Source organism: Lagenorhynchus albirostris, chromosome 14, assembly GCF_949774975.1.
Source record: "Lagenorhynchus albirostris chromosome 14, mLagAlb1.1, whole genome shotgun sequence".
NCBI classification, from domain to species: Eukaryota; Metazoa; Chordata; class Mammalia; order Artiodactyla; family Delphinidae; genus Lagenorhynchus; species Lagenorhynchus albirostris.
This window is the reverse complement of record NC_083108.1, coordinates 49,970,729-49,979,643: the sequence shown is the minus strand read 5'-3', so window position 1 is coordinate 49,979,643 and position 8,915 is coordinate 49,970,729.

The window sequence follows — 8,915 nt, the reverse complement described above, 5'->3', positions numbered from 1 at the left end:
CAAAGTCACTTGCGGATGGAAAGCTCGTTGTTGGGGGGAGGTGTTATTTCCCCCAGGCGTCTAGTTTAACATCTAGTGAATTGGGGCTGTGCCGAGTCTCATTCTATGCTTGATCCTTCAGAGGTGTCGTATTTTTAGGTTTTGTCGCTGCTCCCTCATCACCCAAAGTCTCGCCCCATAGGAAAGCGTTTGGTGAGCCTCGTGGGGGCAGTGCTGAGGCTGCTGTTTCCCCGGGGGCTCAGGGCAGGAGGCTGTGGGCTCACACGCTCAGCGTGACACGCAGACTTCTGCTCCACTTGGCTCTGGGGCTGCTGACGGCACTTGGCTCTGTCCACCGGCCCCAGCTCCCAACCTCAGCCTCTGTTAACCCTGTCTGTCGGGGGTCAGCATTGCGGGGCGGGGAGGATCTTTTGTGAGAAGGGTGAGCCCCCTTCAGCCCAGGAGCACAGTGGTGAGTTTGGCCATGTTTTCCCTCCAGGGAGCGGGGCCCAGCCATCCTCCTGACTCCTTGCCTGGACTTCCTATAGCAATTCTTCCACAGCTGCTTCCCAATCTGCCTGTCCCCATGGAGCCTGGGATGACAGTCACCATGTCTCATTTATCTCTGCATCCCCATGTTTAACGTGGGGTGAGTATTTAAGAGATATCTGTTGCAAGAAGAGATGCTAACTGGCCATTCGAGTCTGTGAAAAATAAAACCAAGCCAAACTATAACTTTCATTTCGATCACTTATTAGTAAGCAGTATTGAGCCCATCCTCCTGGCGTGCCAAGTAGCGCTGGAAATGCAGTTTCCAGTTAACTAATATGACAAACAGAATGGAGTCACTCAATCCAGATGCTTTCACCAGTGGCCTCGCGGTGGGGACTAGACACTCCTCTTTGCCAGAAAGGCATTGGGAGGAAGTCAATGACCTCAGAGTCATCTTGGATATCGTTGTTGCCGTTGGTAATGTCCAGCTGCGTTAGGTGATGTGTAGGTGAAAAGCAATGGCTGGTCTAGTCATTCTTGGTTTAACCACCCGTTTGTGTGTGCACTCTGTGTATCTCAAAGAATTTCTCCCCGCAGGGGAGAGAAAGACTCCAAGTTTCCAATCAAATCGCCTGGTGTCTCAGATGCTCTTTTCCAAAGTCTTTTCTTGGTTATGAAGACACTGACTTGTCTCCTGTGTCCTTCTCTATTATAAATCTTCAAGCAATTGTCTGGACGAAAGTGTACGTTCTCCTGGAGAAACTACTCTTTATAAGAGATATTGTGTGACACCAGCAACCTAACCCACAAAATGTGTTCGGAGCCCCAAATGTATAACGTTTTACTTAAGAAAATAAGCATCAGATGTAAAATATGTTTTAGAAAATGCACCCCCCTGCCCCTGCCAAATGGTACTGGGTGGAGAGCAAATTCCACCCTTGCCCTCAGGCTTTCAGGCAGGGAAACTCGGGCTGGTGGGGGGGAGGTTTATTTGCTCAGCATCCAACGCCAGACCATGCTTGTGACGGTCCAAAACGCGCCGTGAATAGCAAGTGTATCACAAGGGTTCTCAAATATGAAAGTGGAGTTGGAACAAAGAGCAGGCACCAGACAGACCTCCTCTGTTAAAGATTATCCAACGTGTCCCCTGGGTGCCAACATTCCCATAAATCCCAGCAGCTCTATCTCACCTAGGGTAACTTAACGGCTTTGAAACCCTGCCCGGGACCTAGTAGCATTCCATCCAACGACCTCATCACAGGGGAATGAACTTTATCTCTGAGACTGTAAGTGTGTTTGCTTGAAAGATGATTTACCATGCTCAACAATTACCAAATTTCCTAAACTGAACCTGATCTCTTGCTATAATTATATATCTCACAGTTTCATCTAGAGGAATAGATCAACTCTGGGAGTGGAAATCCCTCTGGGTTGGCTTTTAAATGAGTCTGCAGGCTGAGTCCCAGTTCAGGAGAAGCAAAGAGGGGAAGGTTTTTCATTTGGGAAAGGTGGAAACCAGAACTGGTGCCCGCTCAGAAAGGCAGGTTGGAAGAACCTCCCTCCCAACTACTGTCCCGTCTTCCTCCTTCCAGATCCCAATTCCTCATCTCTTTTGCTTTTGGAAAGTGAGGATTTTGAGGTCCGTGATTTATGACAGAGAACACTAGTTTCTCTTTTTCCTTTGCCTAGGCCAGTTGGAGAAGCCAGTCACTGGCAGAGACTCCTTTGAACTCTTGGGAGGGCCAGACCCCTCACCAGTCACCCTCTTGATTGTTCTGTCCCTTTACTGACAATTCCAATGGCTGCAACCGCATAGCCTGGTTCTGGGAAGAGAATAGCCCATATGCCTTGCTCAACTGTGTTCCCTTTGCTGCACTTGCTGTAAGGCACTTACAATCCTGTGAAAGGATAGGGGCTAATCCATGAAAATCATTAGAGAACAAATATAAGACAGTAGAATTCGAAATGAGAGTGGGTAGTCCATGGGTGTGGAAATGGCCTGAAAGGCTTTGCGGCGGGAGTTGATCCCTGAGCTGGGCCTTGGAGAGTAAGTAAGGTTTAGACTGACGAGGAGTGGGCGTTCTAGAAGAGGGAAATGGCACGCCGTCAGTAAGTGGCAGGCACACGCTCATTTTATAGACGTAGGTCTTCTGTAGAAACATGACAGACCTGGGTGTTTTCAAAAGTAAAACCGGGGCTTCCCTCGTGGCGCAGTGGTGGCGAGTCCGCCTGCCGACGCAGGCGACACGGGTTCGTGCCCCGGTCCGGGAAGATCCCACATGCCGCGGGGCGGCTGGGCCCGTGAGCCATGGCCGCTGAGCCTGCGTGTCCGGAGCCTGTGCTCCGCAACGGGAGAGGCCACAACAGTGAGAGGCCCGCATACCGAGAAAAAAAAAAAGTAAAACCGATATGCTGTGCTTCTGGAATTGGGCAGTGGGTCTTGGGTGAGAGCTGGATTAGAGAACTGTGGAGCTGCTTCCCGGCTCTAAGACATGTTCGCTTCCAGATGCATAGATACGAGTGGGCCCTGGATGTCCGACGGGCATTGTGCCGACCTGAGGTCACGTATCTTTCTTTAGCTGAGGCCACTTATTACAGGTGGCAGCAAGAACTGCGGGGTCAGACACAGCCAGGAAGCGATTCTGAGTCTATGCTTAAGAGCTTGGATTCATGACTTACGCTCTTTATAGAAGGGGAATAATGATGTCCTCTTTCCAGAGTTAATCTGCAGGAAAATATGAGGTAATGTACAAAGGGCCAGGGGCTCCGTAAATGCTCGTTTCCTTTTCTCCTTCCGGTTTCGCTCCTCTGGTGGGCTCTCTCTCCTCCCGTCTTTTATTTTGCCTGGCTGGAACTTCCTTTCTCACCTCCCCCCACCCACCCCGAATTATCCCTGGGCTCCGTTTGAAGGACCCAAGTGTGTGTACGGAAAGATTAAGCTGTCCTTCTCATAAAGGAGAAACACATTCAAAATGGGGCACATCAAAAGTGAATGTAGGTGACAAATGTTTATATTTGGAAAGTGCTTCTGCTTTGATCCTCGTTTCTATTTTTTGAGAGCTTGACAAATGTGCCCTCTGGGCCTTGGCTTCAAACATCTTCAGTCAGCAGAGCACTTTGGAGGAGGTGAACTCATTTGATCCTCCACTCTCTGTTCCTCCCAGGCCAGGGGATCCGCCGCCACAGAGGAGGCCTCCTCCTGTCTCCCCGGAGCACCGGCCAGAGCCAGTGTGGCCGAGGGGCCGCCTGCTTCCCTCAGGTCTGGCTCTTAGGCCTGCAAAGGCCAGAGGCCTTGGGGGCCCAGCTCCCTTCTCCGGAAGCTCCGGAGGGTTCCTGCCATGGGGAAGGGTTCCCTGACCCTCGGCCTTCCTTCCTCTTCCACGAGGTCACCCCGAACCCTTGCCGAACACCCTCTGACCCATCACTTGGGAAGGTGATTCCCCAAGGGGGGAATTCCTCAGGGGTGGCTGCCCGAGGAACTGAATTCGGGGAAAAGTCTCCCTAGAACCAGTCACAGGACTGACCGTGCCAGGGTTTCCTAGACATCTTGGACGAAAAGCCTTGACAGAATGTCAGGAGCATGTTTCGCTGCCGCGTCTCGCCCAGTTCTTGCAGGCAGGTTATGAAACCACTCCACGTGTAAGGTGACGCAGCACAACGGAGGTGCTCGCTGCTGTGCTGGTTTTCAGTGCCCCAGTCCTGCGGAAGCTGTGGCCGGCCGCGAGGAGGATTTTCACGGGTAGGTTTCCTTGCCCAAAACGTGGTTTCTTTCAGTCCAAACCCATTTCTTCCCACTTTTGGATATTTGAACTGCAAATGGGACAGAAGGCCACGGAGATGGTATCTGCTGGTCCTGCCAGGGTGAGCGTCCAACCAGTGAGGAGCGGACCCACCCTGACCATTTCCAACAGAGGGACTTCAGTGCCAGGAATCGGTTAAAGTCGGTGAAGGAACGGCTGAGAAGCCCAACAGGGGACAGTGAGGCAGCCACGGGGTTAGCTAGAGCAGGAAGCCCAGAGGGACAAAAGAAGGAGGTGGCATTACTTGAGTGTAGGACTGGGTCATCTGGCAGAAGCTAGGATCGCAGTGAGTCCATCTTGCCGGAGCTGGAGCTGGAGGAGATGCCTCCTTTACTGGCCAAGAGGGAGGTGGGGAGAGATGCTCATCTTCTTCCCCATCTCCCACTGGAAGCTCTCATCAGCCATCGCTGAACCCAGACAGAAACCGGTTAGCACTGATCCTGGGAACCACAGCCTGCAAGCCTCAGACACTCTCCCCGCCCTGAAGACTCATAGCAGAGCAGGGGAGAGTGAGAAGGCGCTCCAGCTCCCAGGGCGCAGAAGCCTGCTTTGGGACTTCCTCCTTGGAAAACCAGAAAGTCACAGGACAAGGGGAGAAGACCAGGGTCTTGGAAAGAGAGTGGTACGAGATTCTGCCAAGCCTGTGCTCAGTGCAGACAGAACAACGCTCCCGTGGAGGTGCTCGCAAGGCACCAATGTTCTCGCAGAAACACTCATCCCTAAATAACTTCTCTAGCTCCCTCACCGACGACTGTGACCCACAACTCTGTTCTCAGAACGGTTGGCTTTGGCAGGTGACATTTCCAAGAATGCTCTGGCTGGGATTAGCAGGTTATGAATTCCCCCAGGGGGTCACTGAGAAATGTGACTCTTGCATACCTTGATAACTAAGAGGCACGATTGTTTGGCTTCTTATGGTAAATACTGGGTTGCGGTGACATTTGGGGTATAAGGACACCACGGATTCTGGGAATCTGCAGTCTAGTCCACCTCTTTTATTTGATCGCTCTTATGCAGCTCTACAGAAACTGCCTGCTTTCTTATCTACATGCATCCTGTGTGTGATGTGCGAGAATATATTTATTGAGAGGTTGTGGCGGGCTTGGGTTGCTAGGCAACGCTCTGGAAAGGCAGGGCTACAGAGTTTACACTTCTGGGTCACCTTGGGAAAGACGTTCTGCTGCTCTGGACCTCGGTTCTCTCTCCTTGGCAAATGGGAGTTATAGACGCTTCCTAATAACCCTGCCACCCTCAGACATGCCCCTCAAATACACGCTTTTTGATGACATTTAGCAGTAACACATTTCCCCCCCTTATTTGTAAATATATGTTCATCATAGAAGATTTGGAAAACAGAAATATTTTACATAGAAATTGCCTATGATTCCATAACCCCCAGGTAACCATTGCTAATAGTTTTGTGAATTTACCTGCAGCTTTTCTCCCCCTAATTGAATATATATTTTATTTCATTTTTGGCGGTGCTGCGCAGCTTACGGGATCTTAGTTCCCTGACCAGGGATTGAACCCAGGCGCTGGCAGTGAAAGCACCGAGTCCTAACCACTGGACTGCCAGGGAATTCCCTTGAGTATATATTTTAAATTGAGGTCATACTGTATATAGAGTGATATACTTTTCCATCTAATATTTGGTGAGAATGTGTATGAGTATTTTACTTTTATTATGGAACACGATTTTTTATTATTTATTTATTTATTTTTGGCTGCGTTGTGTCTTCGTTGCTGAGTGCTGGCTTTCTCTAGTTGCAGCGAGCGGGGGCTACTCTTCGTTGCAGTGCGCATGCTTCTCATTGTGGTGACTTCTGTTGTGGAGCACCGGCTCTAGGCACGCGGGCTTCAGTAGTTGCGGCATGTGGGCTCAGTAGTTGTGGCACGCAGGCTTAGTTGCTCCACGGCATGCGGGATCTTCCCAGACCAAGGCTCGAACCCGAGTCCCCTGCATTGGCAGGAGGATTCTTAACCACTGGGCCACCAGGGAAGTCCCTAAGGAACATGATTTTTTAAAAAATCAATGAATAATATCCTTGTCAAATGGATGCACTGCGTTTCGTTTAGTTACTACATATTATTGGATGTTCATACTGTTTCCAGTTTTTTCTCTCATAATTATACTGTGATCAACATTCTTCCCATAAATTTAGAGCATAGCACAACTAAAAAGATAAATACAATTAAGAGGTGTTGAACTATGAAGAAGAAAATATTTGCAAAAGAATGACAAAGGGTCAATGTTCTCAATATATGAAGAACTCTTTTAAATAATTATGAAAATCACCATTGCCTTTATGGTAAAATAGACATGGAAATGATGTAGATGGATTATCCAGTACCTATAAATACATGAAAATATTTTCAAAATCACTGGTAATCAAGAGACACAAATTAAGACAACAATGTGATCCTGTTTTTGGTGCCTGTAAGGTTGGCAAAGATAAAAGCAAAACAAAAACCAGAAAATGTAATGCTGGTAACAGTAATAATGCAGGTGAGAGAGATAGCAGGTTATAATATTCCTCATGGAAAGTAAATCGATATGTCCTTTTTGTTTTCAAAGAGATTTTGTTTATTGATTTATTCGTCAACAATTATCAGGTCCCTACCATATCCAAACATGTTTTTCGGTGTTGGGAGTCGTATAAAAATATATGGGACTGGGAATTTCCTGGTGGCCTAGTGGGTAGGACTCTGTGCTTTCACTGCTGTGGCCCGGATTCAATCCCTGGTCAGGGAACTAAGATCCTGCAAGCAGTGCAGTGAGGCCAAAAAAAGAAAGAAAGAAGTGGGATATACCCCCGATCCTTATGGAGGTTATGGTCAAGCAAGAGGGATCACAAACGTCCAGATAAACATAATACAAGGTAAAATGGACAGACAGGAAGAGGATTGGATTTGGAATCAGAAGACTTGGTTTCTAACCTTGGCTTTGGCCTCTTACTAGCTGTGTAACTTTGGAAAAGTCACTTTATCATCCTAGGCTTTAATTTCTTTTTTGTGGGGAGGGGGTGGTTAATTTCCTTACCTGCAAAATAGGTTGTAGGAGAATTAAGTGAAACTAGGGATCTCAAAATATTTTGTAGATTGCTCATGCTTTCGCATGTAAACCTGGTATCGCTGCGATTTCAAAGGAAGAAGTCATCATTTCCTGTTGGGAAGACTCAGAGGACTAGTGGAAGAGCTGAAATTATCCTAAGTGTTGAATGGGGGTGGATTTTGACACTGTGAGATTGTAGAGAAAAGATGGGCCAAGTGGCAGGAACTGAATAAACAGAGTTGGGAAGATGCCAGAGGGTAAGAGGATTTGAGGACCTTGTGAGTATCTGGATGAGGTATGAGAGACCTGTGGGGAGTTAAGATAAGCCCCAAGGAAGCTGGATTGGGAGCTAATTGTAAGAGAGCCTTGATGCCAAGTAAGTGAGTCTGGACTTCGTTCTGCCGATAATCAGAACTACAGAGACTCTTAAGCAGAGGAGTTACTGAGGGTTAAGGTTGAGGTCCAGGGTAGGGACAAAATGGTAGGTGAACCCAGCACACAGATCCTGGTTTCTAATACCATCGTCCAGTAAAAGGAACAAGAGCTCCTTGGAAAAAAGGCTGATCTAAGGCTGGAGCAGGGAAATACAAGATAAGGCTGAAGCATCTTGCAGTGCTGGAAAGTAAGGAAGTAAAACGAAATGAAACGAAACAAAACAAAACAAAACGATGGGGCACGTCAAAGGGACACAAGACCCAACCTGAGAGCTCCCAATGGCTAAAGCTGGAATAATTTGTGCAATAAAATAAACAATGTAGTATTGGATTATAACCCAAAGTATAAAATAAATATGCATGAGTCCATACTGATATAAATAAATGAGGAGAGAAGAGGCAAATCTTTGTAGAATTCCAAATAATTTACATAGAAATTTCTGCCAGGGGGTGGAGCTAAGTTCCCCTCCCAGCCTCTCCCCACCTGGAGTGTGGGCTGTGCTGAGTGACTTGCTTCTGATTTGCTTCCAAAAGGTAGAAGGGGGAGGGGGTGTAACTTCACGGTGAACACTACCTTGGCTGGGTGATCAAGGTCAATATCTTCAGCGATAAGTCGTGTTGATAGCTTGTACTTCTGATGTGATGTGGTGAGAAGGGTAATTCACTTCCATGGTGGTCTTACCCGTAACCCCATATAACCATAAGAAAATTATCAGATAGACCCAAATTGAGGGACATTCAACAAAAGACCTGAGCGGTACTCCTCAAAACTGTCAAGGTCATTAACAAACTAGAAAAGTCTGATAACCTGTCATAGACCAGAGGAAACAAAAGAGACATGACGACGAAATGCAATGTGGTATCCTGGACCAGTGACAGAATATCAGTGGAAAAGCTAATGAAATCAGAATAAAGCATGAAGGGACTTCCCTGGTGGTCCAGTGGTTAAGAATCTGCCTTCCAATGCAGGGGATGCAGGTTCGATACCGAGTCGGGGAACTAAGATCCCACATGCCACGGGGCAACTAAGCCTGTGCTCTCTAGCCCACACACCACAACTAGAGAGAAGACCTCGCCCCGCAATGAAGAGCCCTCGTGATGCAACGAAAGATCCCACACGCCCCAATGGAGATCCTGCGTGCCGCAACTAAGACCCGA